Here is a 26,909-nt window from a genome sequence, read left to right as displayed (position 1 = left end):
AATACCTGGATCCTTGCACTTTGGAGGAACTTTCCTCTGTAAAACTGCAGACACATTCTCACTTACACTGACCTTTTAATCTCCACTCAATCTCCTCTTGTTAGTGCACAACTCCTTCAAGAACTTTGCATACCGCGGCACTTGTCTTATAGCCTCCAGTAAAGGTATGTTTACCTCAACCTTACGAAAAATGTCCAGGGTCTCTTTCTCCTTTTCATGCTCTTTCTTCTTATTCTTAGATGATAACTTGCTAGAAAATGGAACAGAAGAAGTAAACTCATCAGTATTAGGAGAAACAACATCGCTTACCTTAGTGGGCTGCTTATCTTGCTCTGGAACAATAGTCTCCTGTTCCTCTTGGTGTTCTGCCAGCCCTTCAGTCTTTTTCGCTAGAACCTATAATTTCTTGCCACTTCTAAGGGAGATTGCACTCGCGTTCTCCTTTGGATTTCTCTCTGGTTGACTCGGAATCTTGTTAGAGTTCTGAGCTTGGAGCTTTCCCGCTATGTTAGCTAACTGAGAAACTTGGTTCTCCAATTTCTATAGAACATTTCTTATCTCTTGCTGAAAATGCAAAGTGCTGTCAGCCATTGCCTTCACAATGTCTGCCAGAGACATGCTACCAGATTGTGGCTGGGAAACTTGCTGATTTTGAGGTCGCGGCTGATATTGTGGTTGCTGATGAAAACCAGGTGGAGGATTAGAAGCTTGATGTTGCTGGAAAGCTGGTGGTCTGAGGTTAGAGTTGCCTGCCTGCTGCTGAACATTACCCTATCTCAGGTTTGGATGATCTCTCCACCCCGGATTATAAGTCTGAGAGAACGGATCATAACGTCTTTGTTGCCCCTGACCACCACCAATAGAATTCACTTCTTCTTCTTGCATAGTAGGGCACATATCAGTTGGGTGTCCTACCATTGAATAGAGGCCACATGCTTTTTCTTGCCCTTTTTCGATCATTACTCGCTCCACTAAGGAAGTGAATTTAGCTACTTGTTGCTCGAGGTTAGAACTCACCACTTCATTACCTTGACGTATAGAAGTGGACTTGATATTTCGCCCTCCTCGATACTATGAGTTTGTAGCCATGTTTACAATCAGTTTCTTTGCATCCGCAGGTGTTTTGTCAACCAGTGCTCCACCACTTGCTGCATCAACTAGATTCCTGTCTGTCTCCCTAAGTCCTTTGTAAAAGTACTGTATTAATAAATGCTCACTGATCTGGTGGTTTGGACAACTATCACATAGTTTCTTAAAACGCTCCCAGTACTCATGAAGTGTCTCTACATCGTCTTGTCGAATTCCACATATTTCTTTCCTGATATTGGCTATCAAAGATGTTGGAAAATATCTTTCCGCGAATACTTTTAGCATTTGATCCCATGTTGTGATGGTTCCAGCAGGTACTTCAAATAACCACTCCTTAGCAGCATCAGACAAGGCAAAAGGAAATGCCTTTAACTTGAGTTGGTTGAGGGTGACCCCAGCCGGTTTCATCCCCGCGCATGCTATGTGAAATTCCTTTAAAAATCTGCTAGCCTCATTCATGTGAACTGAACCCAAGGAGTTAGTATTACGGAAACCTAAAAATGTGGGAAGAGCTCTAATCAACCCCGGCTTGATCTCAATTTCTGCCTCATCGTCTACTATGCACAATAAATTTGGATCAAACGTTGGAGCTGCAAGCTGCTTTAGTGTGTGATCACCCATCTCAAAAATATATTCACCCTCCTCGTCCGAAAATGAACTTTCACTGTGAGGTAATGGAATATGACGAGCTTGCTCCAGTATTTGAGCAGGAGTCCTTTTAGCTACAGGAAGAGTAGAAAAAGGATGAATTATAAGTCCCTAGTTCCTTGCTGCAAATTCCCTTAATCTCTGATTCTTCAAGCTTTTGTCACACATACACAAACAAGGAACTAGATGACAAGTTAGTAGGAAAAGTTAGCAAAAACACAAGTAATAATGTAATAAAAGGCCAATTCCCTGTCAACGGCGCCAAAATTTAGTACGATTGTCGCGTGTCTACCAAAAATAAACCTAACTAAAACCTCCTAAAATGTAGTAGGGTAAGCTAGGGTCGATCCCACAGAGAATTGGATTTATAAAATTATTCCTTGCGAATGTTAGAAACCCCTGTTTTAAAGATGGACTTAAATGATCTAAAATATAAACTATGGACTCGATAACAAAATCAGTACGGAGAAATAAAACTGACAAAATTAAATGATTAAAATTAAGAATGACAAAATAGGGATCGGGAGATATATCATAGCATTGAAATACCAATTGTTCAACGAATTACATAAATCATGCATATATCTTGATGTTAACTAATGAACACCAACTAGTATTCAAAACTTCCCTTAATTTCAAATAAACCAAACAAATTCTTGGAATATTGTCTAACTAACTAACAATATAATCTAGAACAAGCTCTCTAGACTCGATTAAGTAGTAGCATTGATAATTAGGAAGTAGCTAATTTAAACCAAAAATCTCACAAGCTCGGATTCATGCAACTTAAAGGGTTGGTAATCATAGGCATCGTACAAGTTTTAGTCACCTGTCAAATATCTAAGTGCTACTAAGGAGTACTAACCTGGACAATTACGAATCACAAGATAATACTCTAGCAATTAAACTAAAAAATTATACTAAAGATGGCCGGTCTGTAATATAATCCGACAGTTCATATCAATAAAACAGAATACCAATCCAATCAAGAAATAAACATACTACTGTCAAAGTACCCACAATCTTATTCTCACAACACAATAATCCAATGTAAAATATATCTCCGTACCCGTATTAAATCTAGCCTGACATACTCAAAACTGAGATAATGACAATGGAAGATATATAAATCATATTGCTTAAAGAATATAAGAAAACGAAAGTCAACAACTATAAATCAATACTTGAAACTACAACCTAACATGATAAAAACGGAACAAAGAAAACAAAAATAAACTAGCAAATTCTATTACTTAATTGAACCAATTCATCAACTGCTAAAGTCCTACATGCAAAACTGCAAACTAACAATTGAATTCATAGTACCAATTTGTAGAATGGAAAATGGGAGAGCAGCCACGAACAGCTAGCACCCAGGTAAACTACCTACTTCACCGCTACTACTCTCCGTTGTTGTACTGAGTTTATTTTCTGGGTTGTGGCTAAATTAGCTGTCCAGAGTAATACATCCTCTATCATGCAATTCGGCTTCTCCAGAATCCCCCTGATTCGGTACCCCCCAAAAACAGCCCAAAATTATGTAAATCTTCTAATCTAAAAAACGCCTTCTCCTTCCTATTCGGGATCCCAATCTTAGCACCGGAAATCTTTGATCCCGAACGCTCTCATCCGTATCTGATTTCATCTCTATCTTTTCTTGCTTGACAAATTGATAACCGTTAATCTTGCTCAAGGGATTTACTCTTTGTCTTTCCCGCAAGAATAGTGAGACAATCTAGAGTTTGAGCTGCTCTCTTCTTTCTAATATGTTGTGTGACAGCTTGTTATACTTCAAGGCCCAACTGTAATATCTTACACAATAAAACAAGATTGGGCTTGAAATAGTTGTGAGTCAATGGACTTGTAAACTTTGCTTCTCTTCCGGAGTGTCGTAATATGCAATTTGTGCCCATATTTTCTTTCCTACACACAAATAAATACAATAGTAGTAGTATGTGCTTCCGGAAGAAAATTACTTAATATATCATCAAACCATTAATTTTCAATATAAAATCGAGAGTTTAATGAAAGAAAATAATATACTTTTATGACTCTATCAGCCCCCTTAATTTTGAAGCCATCCTGGCTCTGCTCGCCGAGGTAAACTTAAGTAAAAAGTTTTCTAATTTTTTGTTAAACATTCGCCTAGTCGCCTGTAACTGACGACTGTTTTTTGGCCGGCTGCAGTCTATGCTGCGAGTATATGGTCTCCTGACATACTATATTACCAAGCGAACGCCACTTTGCAAGTGAAGAAAGATTTAGAGGCGGTCACGAAAAAGATCCTGGAGCTGGAGAAGTCCACGAAGGACCTCAAGGCTGAGCTTGGTCCTCTCAAGGATGCGGACAAAGAGGCCGAGGGACTCCGCAACCGGGTGAACAAGCTCAAGGGCCGCCTGCTGAATCAAGAGGTTTACCTCACCCAAAAACTTAACCAAAACGCTGAAGAAGAGAAGATGGCCATAGTCCAGGAAACGATGGAGGACACAAACGCCATCATGAAGATGACTTGGGCGGCCCTCTTCCCTGATACCAGCTAGAAAAGTGGGGAAGCTAGTTCGTCGTCTGTACTGACCAATTCAACAAGAAGATCATGGGGCAGATAGGCGGCGACGAGGAGGCGGAGGGTGATGAGGAGTCGTTCGACTCTGTTTCCGGGGAGTCGGAACAGGAGATGGAGGAGGACAAGGAGGAGGCGAACGGTGATGAGGGGCCGCCACAATAGGAGGCCAATGCCGTCACAGAATAGGTGCCAATTGATGATCCAAATCAAGCGGCGGCCAACAATGAAGGTCCTTCTCCAACTACTTAAATTCAATTTTTAATGTCAATTTTTCTTCGGCCTGCGTGCCTTGTTTTGTATCTTTACCTGACCAAGGGGTCGGGGTTCATATACAATTGTTAACTTCAACATTTTCAGTCGGTCATCTAGCCGTTTGTTTATTTTAATCATTCGGCTATTTACGCCGTTTTTTAAATTTTGGAGTTCTAGAATTTTGCAAATTTTGCTAAGATTAACTTGCCTCTTGCTTTCATGAATGCATTATATACCGACTGTTCTTACCCCTGGGCGACTGGCGCCTGGTTTTTAAAGGTGAGTTGATTAACTTAGAATTTTTGATACTTTGTCAATATTACTAATTCTAGGTCGATCAATAACTATGTTGATTGCCCCAAACCAGGTGGCAGTCGACCATCACCTATCTTGGCTCTCGGCCTTAACAAAGTTCTTAACGAACCTTGGCTTGGTACTTGTATAGTACGTCTCTTTGGCGCTTGTATAGAACATGCACCAATCTGAACGTTTTTAATCGACGTAGCTTTATGATATTTAGCAAAATTTGGAACAATGGTCGAAGGCCGTCTGTTTGCCAAAAAGCAGGCGGTCTCATTCGTACCTTTTTGATTCAAAAATTAGATTTGACTATGAACTTGTTGTATTTATCAATCTGTCAAATGTTCTGGAGTAATCAAAAGAAACAGTCGGATATGGTCGTCCGTGGTTCGCAGCGCTTAGGTTCCATCTTAAGTTTGCCAGGCGCTAATTTGGATTTGACATAGAAAAAGAAAACAGACGGTTTTGGCCGCATGGTTCTTCATATGAACTTCAATATACTAAGTTGGGTACTTAGTTTGTTTTGTTAGCTGACCATTTGCTATGGTGGCTGCATAGAAGCAGGCGTCAAACGGGTTGTCCAGCTGAAGTAGCTCCACCTGTTGGGTTATAGGTGGTAGCTTTAGTATAGTCAATCTAGTAGGAATAGTGGTTGAGTACCCCTGTTTGCCAAAAAACAGGCGGGCATCTCATACCTTTTAGGTTCCATACTAGATTGAGTGACTATGAGTTAATCTTGGGGTAATCCAGTCTCCGTCACTTTTTGTTTAAGTAGTAGAGGAATCAAGCGGCTTAGGCCAGCTGACCCCCTTTATTCACCAAGTTTTGCTTGGCTATTAACTCAAAGGGCGCCGACTGCATTTATCCCAAGTAATGACAGGCAGTTTTTGACTCGGATTTGAACTATCTACCGCTTGTTTTGGAAGCGGTACGTTTATCTTTGTCTCTGGTCAAACGGCTACGATGTCGTCGAATGCCTGCTCTAGCTTTGGGACAGACGTATTTATTTAATTTTAAAAAGATCATTCGGCCATGGGTCTAGTTTGATCATCTGGCCTGTGGCCTCATTAGGTAGTTCAAAAAAGAACGAATTGCTAGGAAAAACTGCCAACTGTGTTTTGCACAGGCAGCTTGCCCCACTGAGGAAACTTGTATAATAATTGAAATAAACTGCAAACTTTATTGATATGTTCACAAATAATTACAAAATCTCCGAAGTAGTACTTTTTCAAGTTGTCTACATTCCATGTTTTGGCTAACTGCCTGCCGTGTGGTGTTTCCAGGCGGTAGGTGCCGCCTCGTACTTCCTCATAGATTCGGTAGGGGCCATCCCAGTTAGGAGTCAGCTTTCCCTATTCATTGGCCCTAACGACTACTTCCATCTTTCGTAACACAAAGTCCCCTACCTTTAGGAACCGCTTGTGCACTCTTTTATTGTAGGCTGTCGTCATTCTCGGACGATAGATCCCATGGCGCAAGGCTGCATCGCCCATGCGTTTGGGAAGTGAATCTAGTGTTAGCCAACATGGCTTCCCAGTTGGCCTCTTCGTCATAAGGCATTACTCGAAGAGTAGGCTCATAATGCTCAATAGGCTGAACAACCTCTGCCCCCTAAACCATGAGAAATGGAGTTTCACCAGTCACCCCTTTTTCAGTCGTCCTGATGGCCCACAGTACATGCGGTAGCTCGTCAGCCCATATGCCGCCGACTCTTTCAATTTTCTTTTTGATGCCATCAGAGATTAACTTATTGAATGCTTCAACCTGGACTTTTGCTTGGGGGCGGCCGACTGATGCAAAGTGTAGGGTTTCGTAGTGACCCGACACTACGCGGAAGGAAACCCACCAAGCCTCGCCCCTTAATTAAAGCAATTAACAAACATAATAAACTTAATCAAACAAGATTAAGAACAAGAATTATACCTTTGACGCGTGCTTCGCTCCCAAAGAGCTCTTACTTCAAAATCCCGAAAAGACGAGATCTCCGACTGATCGTACCCTCGACCCGACCCGAGCGTCCTAAGTCTTGAAAGTTAGTCAAGACCCGGACAAAATAACTATGAGTTTTACGAATCAAAGGTTTACTCTTTCTTAGAGTTGCCTTTTTAATTCCACTCAAGGTTGTTCATTTCCCAATACCCAAGCTTGGTATTTATAGGGAAATGAACCCTTGAACTTCATTCCCCAACCAATGTGGGAGAATGAATAATTTTGCTAATTAATTTATTTCTAAAATAAATTAATAAATAAATCAAATCACAATGCAACAAGTGTCAAAGGGAGAGAGAAAGTAAGGTGAGGACCATGGAGGGGTGGGGGGGCCATTGCCTTGCTCCCCAAGGCTTTCCCAAAGCCTTGGTCCCCACCCTCACAAAACCGCCTCACTTAAAAGGGGTGCTGGGCTGCTACCAGCTAGCACGCCAGCTAGCATGTGCCAGCCAGCCCAACCAGCTAGCACCTGCCTGCCCAGCAGCCTCGCATGCTTGGTGCTAGGCTGTGCTAGGCGCTGGTGCTGCTGGCTACCTAGCACTCCTTATCGCACGCACATGCATACGCCTACCCAGCATGCGTGCTGTTAGCGAGCCACGCATGCTGGGCATCCCCTCTCGCACACGCACATGCCTCGCACTCCCAGCCAACTAGCACCACTCGCCCATGCTCGCACAGCTACACGCATCCAGGCCAGCACGCCCTAGCGTTGTGCTTGGTGCGTGGCCTGCGATGGTGCCTAGCACGAACGCAAGGCTTGTGCTGCCTGCCAGCTAGCTGTGCTTGGCGCGTGGCCTGCGATGGCGCCTAGCACACACGCAAGGCCAGTGCTGCCTGCCAGCTTGCTGCGCTACGGTGCACACGCACACGCACACACGCATGTGCCTAGCACTGCAATGGTGCTGTGCGTGGTGCTAGGGGGGTTGCGATAGTGCCTACGCTTATGCACATACACATGGGGGCTGGGCTTGGTGCGATAGGGGTGCGATGGTGCGTAGCATCATGCTAGGGCTGCGATAGCGCCTAGGCATGATGCTAGGGCTGCGATAGTGCCTAGCACACCATGGTGCGCCTAGCACACACATGGTGCGCCTAGGCTTGCGATGAGCTAGCCTAGCCTAGCTACGGCTACGCTCATACTTGTTGCTTGTGATTTTGCGATGCTCGGTCTTGACGCCCTAGGCTCGATATCAGACGTCTGTATTCGTAAAACTCTGCTGACTCATTAAGTCCTTTCGGATTAATTCGTCGTCTCGGATTGGTGGTTCGATTGGGTTCGACCCAAAGGGTTCAGTTAAGATTAAGCTGTAACATCAATTGCACATTGATATTACTGATCGGAAGCGGCCTCCACCTAGGCATTCCGATCACTTGACCTTACTGAAAATTAGATCTGCAATGATTCTGAACCCTCTATCGGAAGAATACACTTGTTGGAAGGACACCATTCCTTTCAATCTCCCACTTGTCCTTCCGGACAAGTGTGCATACAGTGTATAGCCCATTTCCTATGTCACTTAATGTTTCTTCGTGAACTATAAGGTAAGATTCTTTGTCATCCTTATTACGTTCAGAATTGTTTCTCGATCTCCGAGTTCGACTGTCAATAAGCAGATGATTTCTAAAATCCATCTGAGCACGGCCATGCATTTTCACAGTCTCGCTCTTCGAGCAGCCTTGTAAACAACAAAACATTTTTCCCTATTGTCAGTAGGGGGACAATCCCAGTCTTGTATTGTAAGTTCTTCTTACTAAGAGGACATAGTCTCCTGAGTGTTCCCGTTATAATCCCCAGTTACGGCAGACGTTTGGAAACATCAAAGAGTCTAGTACTCAAACAAGAAAACTTCACAATACTCATGGTCGGAGGAAACAAGTTCGGATAGTCATAATGAGAAATGTACTTATGACAAAATTTAAATTTTCTTAAAGTACTCTCATAGGTCTTATCCAGTACAGTTCCAAACTGTACATGTGCAAATGATTTATGACCGTCACGTCCTCACAGCACAAGAAACGGTGCTGTAAATCATACTACACACTAATCTATGGCGGTCATCAATCGTCCATCTGTTAGATGACCTTGATTAGGGATAATTTTTGATTTAATATTCAATGTTCACTTAACAGGTGTTTCTTTATCCAAGACATGGTCTTGATACCCTGTTTTGAATATTTCCGTAAATCGAATGGACTCATTATTTAATTCTAAACCACAATTAAATAGTAATGGAGTGAATTATAATTTTGCACAAAAATTAGTTACTCCATTAATGAATGGTTTCTATACAATGTCTTACATTAAATATCCTATTTAATTAAAACACATGTACAGGGAATTTCAAAGCCAGTCTCCAACATGCTTGATTCCCATTGCCTCAATGTGCTTGTTGTGTTTCACTTGAGGCAGCGGTTTAGTCAAAGGATCGGCTACATTATCATCCATGCCAATCTTATAAATTCTGATTTCACCTTTGGATTTCCATTCCCTTATCATGTGAAATCGCCTTTGCACATGTTTGACCTTCTGGTGCTCTCTTGGCTCCCTGGCCTGAGCGATAGCTCCATTGTTATCACAATAGAGATCTATCGGCCCCTTGATTGAGGGTACAACACCAAGTTCGCTAATGAACTTGCGAATCCAAACAGCTTCCTTGGCAGCTTCTGAAGCGGCTAAGTACTCGGCTTCATTTATAGAGTCTGCAGTGGTGCTCTGCTTGGCACTCTTCTAGCTAAACGCTCCTCCATTCAGACAGAATATGTACCCCGACTGTGACTTGAAGTCGTCTCTGTCAATCTGGAAGCTAGCGTCGGTGTAACCTTCAACAACCAGTTCTTTGTGGCCTCCATACACCAAGAATTTATCATTGTTCCTTTTCAAGTAATTAAGGATGTTCTTGGCCACAGTCCAATGCGCCTCTCCTGGGTTCGATTGGTATCGACTCGTTGCGCTCAAGGCATACGATACATCTGGCCTTGTACATATCATGGCATACATGATCGATCCGATTAGCGAAGCATATGGGATCTGATTCATTCTTTCTCGCTCAACAAGTGTTTGTGGACAATGTTTCTTGCTGAGAGTTATGCCATGGGACATGGGTAAATGCCCTCTTTTGGCATTCTCCATGTTGAATTGAGCTAGTACCTTATCAATGTAAGTACTCTGGCTTAATCCAATCATCCTCTTAGATCTATCCCTGTAGATCTTGATGCCTAATATGTACTGTGCATCTCCTAAGTCCTTCATTGAAAAGCACTTTCCCAACCAGCCCTTTACGGACTCCAACAATTTTGTGCTATTTCCAATGAGAAGTATGTCATTGACATACAGGACTAGGAATGCAATATCACTCCCACTGACTTTCTTGTATACACAAGATTCATCTGGATTCTTGATAAAACCAAACTTGCTAATGGCTTCATCAAATCGCAGATTCCAACTTCTGCTAGCTTGCTTTAGTCCATAAATGGCCTTCTTCAGCTTGCAAACCTTTCTAGTGTTGCCTGGATCGACAAAATCTTCTGGTTGTGTCATATTCACAGTTTCTTCCAAAATTCCATTAAGGAAGGCGATTTTGACATCCATTTGCCATATTTCGTAATCGTAATATGCAGCAATCGCTAGGATGATCCGGACGGATTTTAGCATTGCAACTGGTGAAAAAGTTTCGTCATAGTCATTCCCGTGGACTTGTTTATAACCTTTTGCCACCAGTCTAGCTTTGTATATTGATACATTTCCATCCTTGTCTGTCTTCACTTTGAAGATCCATTTGCAACCAATGGGTGTATAACCCTCGGGCAAATTCACCAAGTCCCAGACTTGATTTTCACACATGGAGTCCATCTCGGATTTCATGGCCTCTTGCCATTTTGCAGAGTCGGGGCTCGTCATAGCTTGCTTGTATGTCTCCAGCTCATCACCATCCATGACTAGGATGTCCTGATCATCGGTTAAGACGATACCCAGGTATCTGTCTGGTTGAGATCTTTGCCTTTGCGACCTACGTAGGGTAATCGGTTGAGCATTTACATTGTCTGTTTGATTCTGACCAATCTTCTTAGATGCTTCCAAAGTATCTAGATTGTTAGTTTTGTTAGGTTGACATTGTTGCTCGTCCTCTCGAACTTCGTCGAGTTCGATTTTCCTCCCACTTGTCATTTTGGAAAGGTGATCCTTCTCCAAAAAGACACCATCACGAGCAAGAAATACTTTGTTCTCGGATTTATTGTAGAAGTAATACCCTTTGGTTTCTTTTGGATATCCTACAAAGAAACACTTATCCGATTTGGGGTGAAGTTTGTCCGAATTTAATCGCTTGACATATGCTTCGCATCCCCAAATCTTGAGAAAAGACAACCTAGGAGGTTTCTTAGTCCATAATTCGTATGGAGTCTTTTCAACAGCTTTTGACGGAGCTATATTTAGTGTTAGTGCTGCAGTTTGTAGCGCATGTCCCCAGAAAGAGATAGGGAGTTCACTAAGACCCATCATTGATCGAACCATGTCTAACAAGGTTCGATTCCTCCGTTCCATTGAGGAGTTCTGGGAGGTGTCAACTCTGAATGAATGCCATTTTCTTTCAAGTGATCGTCGAATTCATGGCTCAAATATTCGCCACCTCGATCCGATCAAACTGCTTTGATTTTCTTGCCAAGTTGATTTTCAACTTCTTTCTGAAATTCTTTGAATTTCTCAAAGGACTCAGATTTATTTGACATTAAGTAGACATAGCCATATCTACTATAATCGTCGGGGAAAGTGATAAAATATCGGTAACCTTGTCTTGCGGGTGTGCTCATTGGTCCACATACATCCGTTTGTATTAGACCTAATAAGTCACTTGCCCTTTCTCCCATCTTGGAGAATGGTTGTTTTATCATCTTGCCTAATAAGCATCCTTCGCAATTTTCAAACGACTCTAAGTCGAATGAGTCAAGAACACCTTCTTGAAGAAGTTTCTTGATGTGTTTGATGTTAATATGGCCAAGACGACAATGCCACAAGTAGGTTTGATTCGACTCGATGGTCTTAGCCCTTTTGGCAGTATTCTTGATGTTATAGGCCTGTTTGTCTAGTGAAAGCACATAAAGACCATTTTCTGAATGTGCCTTACCATATAAAACATTATCAAAATAAATAAAACAACTATTGTTTTTGATTCGAAATTCGAATCCTTTGGCGTCCAACGCCGATATTGAAATAATGTTTTTGGTCACTCTAGGAACATGATAACAGTTTTCAAGTTCTAGAACAAGCCCTGAGGGCAAAGACAAACTGAAATTTCCAATGGAGACGACATACATCCTTGCTCCATTGCCGACCCGAAGCTCGACCTCTCCCTTCTCTAGCCTCCTATTTATCCTTAGTCCCTGAGCATTGGAACAAAGGTGTGAGCCACATCCGGTATCTAATACCCATGATGTTTTGCTAGCGAAGTTTAAGTCTATAACGAAAATACCTGATGAAGAAGCAACGTTGTCGTTCTTCTTATCTTCCTTGAATTTGAAGCAGTCCCGTTTCCAATGTCCCTTCTTCTTGCAGTAGAAACATTCGGAATCGGATTTAGAAGAGGCTTCCATTTTGTCCTTGCTGCCCTTGGCAGATTTTGACTTAGGCGGGAATTTCTTCTTTTTCCCATTAAAGCTCTTCTTTTTGCCTGGACGTTTGAATGGCTTGCCCTTTCTCACCATGAGTATGTCATGCTTGCCCTCATCCTTGAGGGTTTGCTCGGCTTGCTTCAACATACCATGAAGCTCGGTGAGGGTTTTCTCCATACTATGCATGTTATAGTTCATCTTGAACTGATCATAGCCTTTGTGAAGGGAGTGGAGAATGATGTCAATTGCCATTTCGGTTGAATACCCAACATCAAGCCTTTCCATGTTCTCAAATAATCCAATCATTTTGAGGACATGCGAGCTGACTGGCTCTCCTTTCTTGAGCTTGCTCTCAAGGATCTGCCAGTGGGTTTCGAACCTTTCAGTTCGGGCTTGCTCTTGAAACATAGTCTGAAGCTCAGAAATGATCTCAAAAGCTAGGGCTGCGATAGTGCCTAGCACACCATGGTGCGCCTAGGCTTGCGATGAGCTAGCCTAGCCTAGCTACGGCTACGCTCATACTTGTTGCTTGTGATTTTGCGACGCTCGGTCTCGACGTCGTAGGCTCGATATCCGACGTCTGTATTCGTAAAACTCTGCTGACTCATTAAGTCCTTTCGGATTAATTCGTCGTCTCGGATCGGTGGTTCGATTGGGTTCGGCCCGAAGGGTTTAGTTAAGATTAAGCTGTAACATCAAATGTACATTGATATTACTGATCGGAAGCGGCCTCCACCTAGGCATTCCGATCACTTGACCTTACTGAAGAATTAGCTCCGTAATAATTCTGAACCCTCTATCGGAAGAATACACTTGTTGGAAGGACACCATTCCTTTCAAAAAGCACTGAGAGATCCCTTGGTCTCCCAACCAGTTCTTGAGAGCAGGCGTCTCGAATTGAGGTCCATTGTCGAAAACCATAGACATGGGTACCCCACATCGAGTGATGACATTTCTCCAAATGAAGGAGTTGACATCTTTGGTTTTGATGCCTTTGACTGCCTCTGCTTCTACCCTCTTGAGCCAAGTAAGTCGTCAGGTCAGTAGCCGGACGATGGATGAGCTTGCCAAACCTTTGACACTTGTCACATTCTTTAACCATCCCCATGGCGTCTGCTTCTAGGGTAGGCCAAAAGTAGAGTTGTCATCTAGCTCTCTTTACCAGCGTCCTGCCGCATATATGGGAGGCACAGAACCCTGAATGCAAATCTTCGAGGACCTCTCAGCCCTATTCTGGGGTAACACACTTCAAAAGAGGTTGTAGATTACCCTTCTTGAAAAGTTCCCCTTTGTGCATCTCAAAGTTAGACGCACGCTTTTTCATTACAATCATCTCTGGGTAAGTATCCAACAGGGTGACATCTGTTAAGTATGCCCGGATGCCATCCATCTAGGTTGAGCTTCTATCAAGGACTCCAACAGTTTCCTCCTCAATGCTCCTTTTCTCCATCACTTCCCAGAAAACAGATCTTGGTGTGTCACAGGAGACGGATGTTGCCAATTTAGAGAGGGCATCCGCCTGGTTATTCTCGGACTTGGGCACTTAACTTAGGTGAAATTCTTCAAGTGTCCCAGCCTCTTCTTTGACCACCTGTAGATAATTGATCATAGCCGGATGTGTGGCTTCACAGTCACCATGATATTGGCTAACAATCAGTTGTGAATCAGAACAGGCGTCCACTTTCTTTGCCCCGGCAGCCTTACACATGCGGATGCCAGCTAGTAGGGCTTCATACTCTGCCTCATTATTTAAGGCTTCGAACTTAAAACGCAGTGCATACTCAAACTTGTCTCCCTCAGAAGACTAACATATGACGCCTGCACCACAGCCATTCATTGTGGAGCTCCCGTCCACATATACCTTCCAGACTTGGTCTGGATTTTCTGGATCAACCGGCCTAGTCATTTCAACAATGAAGTCGGCAAGTGCCTGCCCCTTCACTACTTTCCTTGGCTCAAAAGTAATTTCTAGGCTTTGCATTTCAATTTCCCACTTAATTATTAGGCCAGATGATTCCATGGTTGTCAGTGGCCGCTTAATCGACTGGTCAGTGTAGACCACAACCGGATGTGCCAAGAAGTAAGGCTTCAACTTCTTAAGTGCCATGTAGAGGGCTAGGCCAAATTTTTCAACCATGGGGTACCGTAATTCAGCATTTTTCAGGACATGGTTGATGAAATAAACAGGGAGCTGGCAGCCGTCTCTTTCAGCAAGGAGGAATGCATTGAGAGCATGATTAGAGACGACCAAGTACATGTACAACACTTCCTTCGACAGAGGGCTGATAAGCCTTGGCAAAGAGTGCAAGTGTTCCTTCAACTTCTGGAAGGCCACCTTTGCATCCGTCCCCTATTCAAACATAGTCTTCTTCTTGATTGCTTGGAAGAAATAGAGGCATTTGTCGCTTGACCGACTGAGGAATCTCCCAAATGCCGCAAGACAACCTGTTAGTTTTTTAACTTCCCTTACAATGCAGGTCGACTGCATGTCTATGACCGACGGAGTTTTTTCTGGATTGGCCTCTATCCCCCTTTGATCAATCAGAAATCCGAGGAACTTCCCAGACTCAACACCAAAAACAAATTTCTTGGGATTCAGCATGACCTAGTGCCGCCTGATTGTGGCGAATGTTTCTCGGAGATCTGTAACATGGTCCGTCTGGTATTTGAATTTAACAATCATATCATCAATATATGCCTCCACATTCCTTCCTATTTTATTAACGAAATCTATATTAATCATTCTTTGGAAGGTGGCAGGCGCATTTTTCAAACCAAACGGCATCACAGTATAGCAGAACAACCCTTGATCAGTGACGAATGTCGTCTTTTCTTAATCTTTCTTCCATAGGGGTATCTGGTGAAAGCCTGAATAGGCGTCCATGAAGCTCATCAAGGCATGGTCGGCTGTGAATTCGACCAGACTGTCGATCTTTGGGAGAGGATAACTATCCTTCGGACATGCCTTATTCAAGTCTGTGTAGTCTACACACATGCGCCAGGTTCCATTTGGCTTTTTTACAAGCACAACATTAGCAACCCAATCAGGGAAGTAGTATTATCGAATGAAACAAGCATCTAACAACTTTTTCACCTCGGCGGCTGCCGCCTGGCTTCTTTCTTCACCATGGCTCCTCTTCTTTTGCCTTACCGGCTTCTTTTTTAGATCCACAACAAGTTTGTGGACGGCTAGATCCGGGCTGATGTCTTTGAATTCTTTCAGCAAGTGATGCAAGTCCGCACCAAGTTCAGCAAAAGCAGTTGTCCCGACCTTAACAAACCGATCGGGACGGGAGTCAACTCGGACGATGTCCATGTGTTCTCTAGCCGGCTCGGAACGGAGTTCATCAGGCCTTTGACCGGTTAGTGATTGCTATTGCTTGTGTTTTTTCTCGACCATCATTTGGTTGGCCTTTCTCTTCTTGTCAGCTGCTGTAGTAGTAGGCGCGGCTTCCTTGACTTGATCAAGGTCAGTTGTTTCTCCATTGGGGCCAGCTGCGACCACAGTGGGCTTAACATCAGAGAGGTAACACTCCCTGGCCATCTTCTGATCTCCCCAAAGAGAGCCGATTGTTCCATCATCCCTATCATACTTGAGAAGCATAAGGGAAGGGGTGATAACAGCTTTGGATTCATTAAGAATAGGGCGCCACAAAATCATGTTGTAGGTCATCAGTTCTTCAACAACTAAGAACCGGACCACCATGTGGCGTCCTTCTCCCTTCTTGCCCAGACGAATGGGTAGGTCTATGCGACCTGCCAAATGTACCACACCACCCCCAAATCCTACTAAGGGATGAGAGACCTGGTGCATAATCTCGGGCTTGTACCTGAGCTTGGCCAGACACATGTGACTGATGAGATCACACGAACTCCTAGTATCAATGAGGATCCGGCTAACTCTTTGGTTGGCCACTTTGCATTTGATGACAATGTGATCATCATGCGGCCTCTTGATCTTGCCTTTATCCTCCTCAGTAATCACGACTTTGGGGAAGTAGTCCTTGGACGCCTTTCCCTCATCGACTGAGTTAACATCGAGGCGCCGGACATAGTTTTTATTGCCCCGGATGGTAGGGCCGCCTCCAGCGAAGCCGCCTGTTATTTTATAGATCGGAGTTTTATCCGTATCCGAGCTATTAGCAGAGTGAGGCTTCTTCTTGGACGACTGTCCAGGGTTGGTCTACAAGGTAACCTTGGACCTCAAGATGTAAGACTTGAGGACTCCTTTATCAGCCAGACGATCTAACAGCCGCTTGAGACTTTAGCATTCGTTGGTGTCGTGGCCAATATCCTCATGGTAATGACAATATTTGTTTTTGTTCCGATTCTTAGCGGAGCCGTTCATAGGAGTCGGCTTGTTAATAGAGACCCGGTCCTTTATCTCCATGAGGATGGAGTAACAGTCTTTATTAAATTCGTACTTTGGGGAGTACGTCTTTGCTTCTTTCTTTTTCTTCTAGGACGGTTGTTCAGAGGATTCAGCCACCCAGACTTGTTATCTTTTCTTTTCTTCTTTCCTAGCCGGTCTTGATGGCCGACTCTCTTTCTTGTCGGACCTCTTTGTGTCCGACTGCTTGCTGATGTTGTAGAGCTCGGTCTCTTGTATATAGGCGTCCGCTTCCATCAATGCCTCTTGGAGGGTAGTAACCCTCTTTTTGACGAGGTCGAACTTGAAAGCCGACCCGTCCTTCAGACCTTTGAAAAATTTGTGTAAGCTACCTCATCAGACTGACCTTGAATCTGGATTTTCTTCAGATTGAAGCGCCTGATATATGAGCGCAGCCCCTCCTTCTCTCCTTGCTATATGGTACCCAAGTAAAGACTTGTCTTCTTTGCAAGGATATTCATTGAGAAGTTTGATGCGAACAAGTATTCCAGCGTCTTAAAGGTATTGATGCATTCGGCTGGCAGGTTGTCGAACCTTCGGGGTAGAGGCCGTTCGGATCGGGTCTCGAGGGTGGACTCCGTCGGAAGCCCTCGCGCTTGCGGAGCTAAGGCTTTGAAGTCCGTACTCTATAGGAGCGAAGCACGTGTTGAGGGTAAGAATTTCATTTCCCTTTCTCTTTCTTTTGTTGTTTAATTATGTGATTGAATGCTTAGTTGCTTTAATTAGTGGGCAGGTCTTGGGCGGGTTTTTCCTTCCGCGTAGCGTTAAACGCTACGAAACCCAACAGCGGTATCGAAACCGCGCTCATTTTAATTATTATAACTAATAATTAATTGAGGTTATTTAAATTGGATTTAAATTCTGGTTTTTCTTTCTAATTAGATTAGAAGCTCATTTTAATTAGTTTTAATCTCGAATTTTACTAATTTTGGCCGACGAACCCAGTTTTCGACTCAAAAATAGTGATTTTTGGGTGGAATTGATGTTCAAAATCGTTCTTGGCTCTCTAGGAGGATTGTCCATAAGCCAAAATCCACCCAGAAACATGTTTTTTGAGGGATTTTTCGTTTTTGACAAAAAAATTTAAATCTTTAAACCTTGATTAATTATGGCATGTTAAAGGTAGATTAAATGTATGGTTGCATCACTAATCTACTGTAATTATAAACCTTATTAAGCATGTTTATGAAGTCATAATTGGTGCTTAATTTGGTGAGTTCATTTTTCACGTAAACTTGAATTTTTCACATTTTTGCAAATAAATTGCTTTAAGTGTGAATGTTTATGGTGAACTTGTAATTTTGAAGTCCCTAATATGTTAAACATCCAATCTTTAATTGTTTATTTGGTTGGAACTTTGGTTGCTAAATTCCATGTTGAACTAATTTTTGGATTTAATCATTTTTGAGTTGATTAAAGTCCTAAAAGTTCAAAACTTGTGATTTAAATTTAATTAATCTTTATATTGGAAGATGTAATTTTTCGATTATACACAAGTTAATGTTGGAAATTTTTCATTAGATGAATGGGTTTATTTTTCCAACCTCTTTAATTTTGTCAAATCTCATTATTCATTTACGTATGGTTGAATTAATTGTGAGTATAGCCCTTCAATTTGTAGCATCATGATTAACCAAGTATTGATTTAAAGAATGGTTCTTGAATAATTTTGGTTTGTACACTAAGATTGAATTTATAAGTTAGACTTGTTATATTTTCATTCTTGCTCAATGTTGGTTCAAAAATAAATTTAGAATCGATTTTAGGTCACACACATATCGAGATTAAAATCCCAAGATTAAAAGCACGCAAATCGAGGCAATAATCGCCGAAGCACACCACATGGCTAGCCGGGCTGCTCTCGCAATCCACATGTGGCTGCCGCGGTGTGCATGGGCTACCTATGCCTCGAACTGATGCTAATGTGTGGCGGTTTTGGGCTTGGTGCACGCATGTTGCTACACGCACAGTGCGGTGTGTGCATGTTTGGTGCATCGAGGATGTAAGGGTGATGCGCACAAGGTGCTACGATAAGGGTGCCTTGGTGCTGCGATGTGTTGCTAGGCAACATAAGCTTGCATGATTAGGTTCTTTGAGGCCATATCTTGTGTCTGTGCAGGTGCGCTAATGTGAGCGTTGTAACGTGTATACGACATTGAGATCATCCCACGTACTTGGGCCACAAGCGGTTGTGCGGTTGTGGCCACGCAAGGCACCTCAAGCCTTAGTGCTAAGCACTTAGGGATCGTAACGCATCGTTGGGCTATGTGTTTTCTATTTTAATTATCTATTTAATTATTTTAACGAGTCTAGGCCTCGGTTATGCTGGCATTTGCAAAATATTTTCGCAAAATTTGGGTTAACCGGCTTAATTATTTGGATTAATTAAGTTGGATGCGGAATTTAGTGGGAGCTTCATTAATTGCTCGAGCTATTTTATTGCATTTAATCACATAATCGATAAACAACTTTGACTAGTTTTAATTAGGTGTGTTAATTGGATTAACCACCTAAGTTAGTTACTAGTTTACGCGTGTTATGCATTGTTACTTGTTTTTCGTTTTAAAATGCATGGGCCATTCACAAATAGTGAATGGATGAATGGAATGTATAGTGTTTCACAAGTTTTGTGAAAATGGCAACTAGTGGGGCCCGACTAGGATAGTAAATACGGGCTGCGATCCATCATGTATTTTTGTAAATCTAAATACGGTCTGTCTACCATTGCGTATTTTTGTACCGTAATATTTAGATTAATCCTAGTTATAGTAACTAGTAGTTGCATATTTGGTGGAGATGTCTCAAAGAAAGCATTTCAAAGAGGACAAGCCAAGAAGTTCCATCGAAGACCCTTGAAGATTTGAAGACTCACGGGGTCATGCTAGTTGCCAAATGCATTTTTTACTTATGTCTTGTATATAATTGTGTTTATATATGAATGAATGATAAGATAGATGCATGTTTAGGATTTCAAATGTTGCGATGATTAATTAAGTTCACTTAAATCAACTAACATACAAAACCCTAGGTCCCTATAATATTGAGCCAAATTTTCCATTCCAAGAACGACACTTACCGAACTAATGTGCGTGGTGATGGGCTACGCCAAAGCGAGGCATCACCGCTTCCTAGAAACGTAAGGTATACTAGGTATACAAGTCGTCTTGGTTAAGCTCAACGATATCAGTAAGGAGTCCTTAGATGTCGTGGCAATGGAGATAAAATGTCAAGGAAGCATTAGATGCGAAGTTTTATCGAACCAAGAGTAGCTTGGAGCTATCAGCAATTGGATTGTTTACCTTAAGATATTAAGTGTTAAGACAAGCTAAAGCATGCTTATTCACTTTTTGATTTTGGGATCTTGGAATCGTTTTATTCTCGCCTAAAAGGGATAATTTTAATGCGTGGATAGGACGCGTAATAAGATTGAAAGTTTGCAAGTATGCTTTGAATTTCAAACTTATTATGTTATGAACTTGATAAATGGTTATACTTTGCACTTATATTTGTAGAATTCTAAATCAAATTATATTGTTTTCAATGATTGGTAAAGGAAATCTTTTGAGAATGGTTCTCAAAGAATGGAAAGGCATTTCTAAAATACAACCTCTCATAATTGACTTTTATGACTTAAGTCCGAAAGGATGGTTGGATATCATGTAATCAAAATTCTGGGTAGTTTTGATGAACATGAAATATTGAGTTGAAAAACTCAAATTTTCAATAGTTGACAACCAACATATCTTTATGCTTCATATACAAATGAGTAGGACTCATTGATGTAGCAATTCAAGTACGAATTGAAGGAAAAGATGGAACTTTGTTTCATGGCGCATTAGATTCTTAATTATGCCTAACAAAGTATAAAGGTCAAAGCACTTAAAGAAATGGTTCTTAAAGTTATAAGATGGTGTATGATAATAAATATAGGAAACATGGAAAAAAGGAAAGGAATAAGATTCCTTTTCTACGCATGAGTTCATGTTAGTATGGTTAACTTAGCAATTCGTTATCTTCACAAGTATTGGATACTGCTTGAGTGTTCCACTTTAAAAGTGACCTCAAACCAATGAAGACAAGCTTAGAATGAAGCAAGTAGTGCTACATCAGTTGTAAGGTCATTTGTTTTGTTTAAAGTCCTTTTAAGCCAAGGTTGGAACGAATAATGGTTATTGTGTTCCATAATTAGCAAACGATCGGTTTACACACGGAAAGACTCACATTCAAAGTAAAAGAGCAATAGTTGCGGGTTTTATTTGAATGGCATGGTGGTCTGAGCCATGAGTCAAAAATGCTAGATTATAAACAAACATTTCCCTAACATGAAAACTCACAAGGTTCAAGTCATGGACATGATTTGTGTTCCAAGCATATTTAGCAATGTCACATCGACAAGAACGTACTCAAGGCTCTATTTGATAGACTCTTGATAGTTGATCAATTTGGAATCGTTCTAAGACAAACAAGTCTTACTTGTTGAAATTGACAAAGAAAGGAACTATTATGCTTGGCATAGACAATTGACTCCAAAAGCTAAAGAGGATTCCATAACTTCAACGTCTCACAAGAATTTGAAAGAATGTGGCTACATTTATCAAATATGAACAAACTAGACCTTGAGTAGCTCAAATGTTCAGTGAAGTATAGAATCGATTTGGCAAGATATCAAAACATTTAGATTAGATCGAATGATGTTTGCTTGAGCCAAAAGTGATCATATCAAACTTATGAAATTGAAATTTCATAATGAGCTCCACAAAGAATATAGTATGTCTTGACGGAGACCTCGATGCCATTTGGAAATGAGTCGAATGATGATAGATCACATCCCTTCCTATAAAGTTCGTAAAGACTTGAACAAATGACTAGTGTTACACTAAACAAAAGTGTCTAAGCTAAGAAAGGACACCATATTCAGTTGTGGATAAAAATAGTTTCTAGCGTCTTTTCAAGTATATGTGTAGGGCTTTTAGCTTAGTGGGAGTTCATTGACTAAGTGGGAGCTAAGTAGCTCAATAAGGGCTAAGGTAGCTCGAGAAGGAGCTAACTGTTAGTTTCACAACGAACTTTTACCCAAAGACAATATACATGTCTCTTTGTAAGCATTCAAGTAAGACTACGGGCATTACTTCCACAACCTGATTAAGAACATAATATTTGTTGCTCTAAGTGGTGTCTTTCTTGAAAGTAACACATTTCCAAAACGACAAGTGGGAGGAAAATGAACTCGATGACCATTGAAATTAGCAACAAACTAGAACTGAGAATCTCCGAAGACTTTAGAAGGGCTTCATGAGAATGATTGATCAAGAATACTCAAAGGACTTTACAAGTGCCTTAATTGAGAATTCAATACTCACAAAACTTTAGAAGCGGTGGAGTAAGATCAATATAATCAAAGGGCTTTAAAAGCACCTTAAAACTCAGTGTTTGATGCAATTACCCCGTATAGGTATAGAATTCACCAAAGGCTTACACTAGTAGAAAAAACTAAATAGGCACCCCCCTATGGCACCGGTTCTTGAAAACCGGTGCCAAAAAAAATGAGCAGGAGTTAAAAAATGTTTAGAGTTGGCACCGGTTCTAACTTAAATCGGTGCCAACCATTTAAATAGCCGGTTCAAACCGGTGCCAACTGAATTTTTTTTACAAAAAAAAAAATAAAAAATAAAATTATGGGATAGAGTTGGCACCGGTTTAAGGAGAACCGGTGCCAACTATGGTAATTAGCACCAGTTCAAACCGGTGTCATTTTTTTTTAATAAAAAACCCGGATTTTGTTTCTTCTTCATTCAATACGTCGTTCTTCTTCATATTCAACAACGCGCGTTTCTTCTTCATTATTCCCGAACTCCATTCCATTGAAGCAGCTCGCTCTCTCTCCATTAAAGTGGTTTACGAGCTTTCTCACTCCATTGAAGCAGCACCTCCTTCTCTCTCCATATCTCTGGCCTCCATTGAACTCGTGCTCTATATTCTCCATTGAAGCCGATTCTGAGCTTTCTCACCTCCATTGAAGCAGCTTCGAGGTAATGTGGTCTTCTTAATCTACCGAATTCCTTCGCAATCTAGGGTTTGTCGTTGATTTGGTTTTCAATTTCGTAATTTTAAGGTTCTGGTTTTATTTCTATTTTTTTCGAACAAAATAAGTAGGAGAACTCAGTTACGAGCCTTATTGCGACCTATGCACCCCTTCCCCGATTTCATTGTGGAGTTCTTCAGTTGTGCTCCATCAATTAAGGTTTCCCTCTTTCTTCTTTTTTAGTTGCATTCGATCTTAGGGTTTTGTTTGTTTTTAAATTTGAGGTGTTTTTTAGGGTTTTGTTTGGCGGTGGTGGTGACAAATTTTGCAGCAGCGGAAGAAAGACTAACTTAGTTTCAATTTGCACAATTTGTTGAAGACTAAAATCGTTGGCTTCATCTTCTTCAGGCTCTCGTTGTTCTCTTTATTCTTGAGTTTGTGTGTTTGTTTAGTATTATTGATGTTTGGTTCTTGACTTGGGTGTGTGGAAAAACTTGTTGATACATTGAACTTTTAACTCCTTCTGAAAATCATTACCTAGGCTTGATTAGGAGATAGATTATTTTTTATCTTCATATAATTTAAATCATTTAAGCTTGAGATCATAGCCAAATTGTATGTATTCGAATGCATTTAATGTAGAACAATATATATGGATAATAAGATACTACACTCCTATTAGGCTCCTATACAGACTATTTGTTTGCTAGATAGATTATCTTAGCTAGGTTATCAACATCATTTTTTTGTGTTCTTTCTATCACAATTAGTAATTTGAGCATTATTGTGGAGTGATTTTGATTCACTTATAGAGTACTGGTACTCACTTTCTACAAATCTTATTGTTAATGAAATATTAGATGCTATCAATGAGGAATGGAGTGAGTTTGCACCCGATGTGTCTGCCTGGAGGACAAGGGATTTTGCACCCTTCTCAGCTTTCTCAAATGGGGATTGATTTTTATGATGCCAGTGGTTCTTATGACATGAACATGACTACTGCACTTAATACTATACCAGAAACATCAAATACTACATTAAATCTGCCTAACCAATGTACATCCTCAGTAAGGCCTTCCTTAGCCACTGTTCCTAGGCCCAGCATTATTAATTCAGAAGCCATGTCTTTCGGCCTTGAATCATGTATGCCTGCTAATTTTCACCCTTATTAACCTCGCAATCCTCCTCAGGTAAATCTAAATTGCTTAAACAAAATCAAGTAATCCATCAAACATACAATTTATGTCATAATTGTATTTATTTGTTTTGTGTGAAGGCTGTTGGTAGGGAAAGAAGCATGCCTCATGAGAGAATAGGAGTCAATAATATTGAGACAAAATCTGTAGGTATGTTTTCTGCCTTGCTTTTTCTTGTTTATGTTTGCATCAATATCATTTCTTTTCAAGTATTTACGTTTTAAATAGAATATAGCTTAGCGAGTTCAGTTTTGAATTTCGGAAAATGTTGAATTCAGGTGCCGTGACTACATCTACGAGGCTGGGGCACAACTCTGTTCAAGAACGGATGCAGCAAAAACATGCGCCACAAGAGACCTGTCTCGAGAATATATTAGGACAGAATCAACTAGTTTCTAGTAATTTTAGTGGGTATAAAACTGGATAGATCATATTCTTGTGTGGACTTTTATACAGTAGAAAACGTTCTTTCAGTTTTTCACTCTTTTTGTCACTGATGTTCTGCATCTTTCAAAGGGATGCAATTTCACCGTGTGATAAAGCATTATGTGATACAGGCAGGGGATATCCACAGTATAGGACCTGCTGAACAATGAACCCTCAAGGGGAAGCATTACAGCCAGCTTGATAGAAGGTATACTCGCTTTAAATCCATCAATGTGTGTTTGAGGTTTTTTTGTTATTGTTGTTCTTGCACAGTTATACACAAAATGTCATTTGTTTGCAGTGTTAAGCACGAGACTTTTATGCTTGGAACCTCCAATTCAAAGCACGATCGCAAAGGATTTGGCTCTATATAACAACAGCACCTATTCCCGATCTAAATAAAAAATTACTGTTTTGGACGAGTTACTAAGGGAAAGGAGGTTGTCTAGGTAAACATTCTATTCCAACTGATGTGTTTATCTACTTTTAAGGATACACAATTTTTCTTCCTCCTCTTTTGGTTAATATTGGTAATGACTTTCGACTATGTTCAGGAAATTGAGGAGGTGGACACGGATGAGCACTACGTACCTTAATCTGCCATTGGCATTATGGATGTGACCCTTGAACAGAAGTCATAATTTTTTTTTTTTCTGTTTCGAGCTCAACAGCTGTGCTCTTTATTTGCAGAAATTCCTTCACCGGGGTTTCCTTAGCAGAGTCTACAAATGCAAATACTTGTGAACTTCTCAACCTTTATCGCTGTTTGTTTGTGTTGGGGGACTTAGAAGAAATCTAGCCTGTTGTATGTTGTTCCTTTCCAACTCTGCTGAAAAAAAAAGTTGAACAGAAGGGATGATATAGTGGCTACAGTTTTTGCCTGAGTTGTGGAAAAGGTGAGATACCAGTGATCAATAAGACCATTCTTTTTGTGAGCACAGTTTGTTGTTTGTTATGTAAGTTTTGTCGTAATTTATCATTCTTTCTCGTTTAAAAAAAAAGGCAGGTTGCTGTTGCAGGATAATAGACGATAAGAAGAGGAAGCTGATGTACAGCTAAGCATGCAGTTGCTCAAGAGTCTACTTATGCCAAAATGACTTGGGATATAAGCAATGAGGTTTGTTCCATTTTTCCGGAGTGATTGGACTATTTCATTGAAAGTCTGGAATTTTTAGAATATCTTTAGCAATTATCCAATCAGCTTGCATTTCAAACATGCTGCATGAGATCACTGAGGTTAAGATTTTTTATTTTTTTTTTTAAACTATGACAGTGTAACAGAAATACTACTGAAACCACCTACAAACTACTTCTAATTTGATACCTAAAATACTTTCAAACTGAACAGACTAGAGATATTTCATGTTAGAAGCCTGAATTCTTTTTTGCTCCTAACCCATGTAAGCAAGCTTAAAGCAAATGACCCTATAATTATCCCTCAAAGAGACACTGGTACATAACAGGATGATTGTTTTTACTGTAGTTAGTTGCTATGCATAGCATAAATTAATCAAGTGCTAACTTAGTGGTGTCCCTAGTGAAATGTAGGAACATTCCTTCTGATGTTCAGGTGCTTCTTTGTCATTGTTATAATGTGTTGTTACCTTGTGCTCATCTTTCCGATACAGATTGCTATGATGCTGTTTGCGTTTGGTCTGGTCAGTTTTTCAGTTGCGGTTTTGCTAATTTGCTTTGCTCTGATTCTGTGTTGCTGAGTGCTTGGTTTTATAGGCTGATCTTTGAAGCTTTCTGCTCAGCTGGTGCTGTCTGACTGCTGTTCTTCAGGGACCTACTGGTGCTTGCTCTGCACTGGTTGGGCTGCTGGTTAGGATGCTGTACAGTAGTGGTGTGGTTTGGTGTTGCTGTTTTGGTGGGCTGCGAGGTTATAATATTATTTAATTTTTTTTGGACGAAAATTGTAATATTACAGCATTCTTTAATGAAAATATGTAACTTTATATATATGTTAATGTTTCTATATCAATTTAAGTGAAAAAAATGCAAAAAAAAAAAAAATTTTATTTTTTATTTTTTTGGGATATTTCTAGCACCAGTTTGGACCAGAACTGGTGCCAAAAGTTTTTTTTAAATTTTTTTTGAGACTTTTGGCACCGGTTTAAAGCAAGAACCGGTGCCTAAAGTGGGGGTTTTTGCACCGGTTCTTGCTTAAAACCGGTGCCAATAGTGTTGATAATAATAAAAAAAATCGCGCCTTTGAAGTTGGCGCCGGTTAACCGGAGCCAAAGCCTTTAGTTGGCACCGGTTCGAAACCGGTGCCAAATTTTTGAGGATTTGGCATCCCTCAAATCCTCAACGGTTCAAAACCGGTGCCTTAGGGGGGGTTTGAACCGGTGCCAAATTACCTTTTTCGTCTAGTGTTAGATTGAATTCTTTAAATTTCTATTAAGTGTCAAACCTAAAACTTACAAG

General features: G+C 41.0%; 1 pseudogene; it reads left to right on the top strand.

Moving 5' to 3' along the window:
* The first annotated feature begins 22,589 nt into the window (after positions 1-22,589).
* On the top strand, positions 22,590-26,453 carry LOC110695630 (annotated as a pseudogene).
* Positions 26,454-26,909: the final 456 nt, after the last annotated feature.

This window comes from Chenopodium quinoa, unplaced genomic scaffold (genome assembly GCF_001683475.1).
Source record: "Chenopodium quinoa cultivar QQ74 unplaced genomic scaffold, ASM168347v1, whole genome shotgun sequence".
Classification (NCBI taxonomy): domain Eukaryota; kingdom Viridiplantae; phylum Streptophyta; class Magnoliopsida; order Caryophyllales; family Amaranthaceae; genus Chenopodium; species Chenopodium quinoa.
Note: the sequence above shows the minus strand (reverse complement) of the source record. Positions and strands in the feature narration are given on the sequence as shown.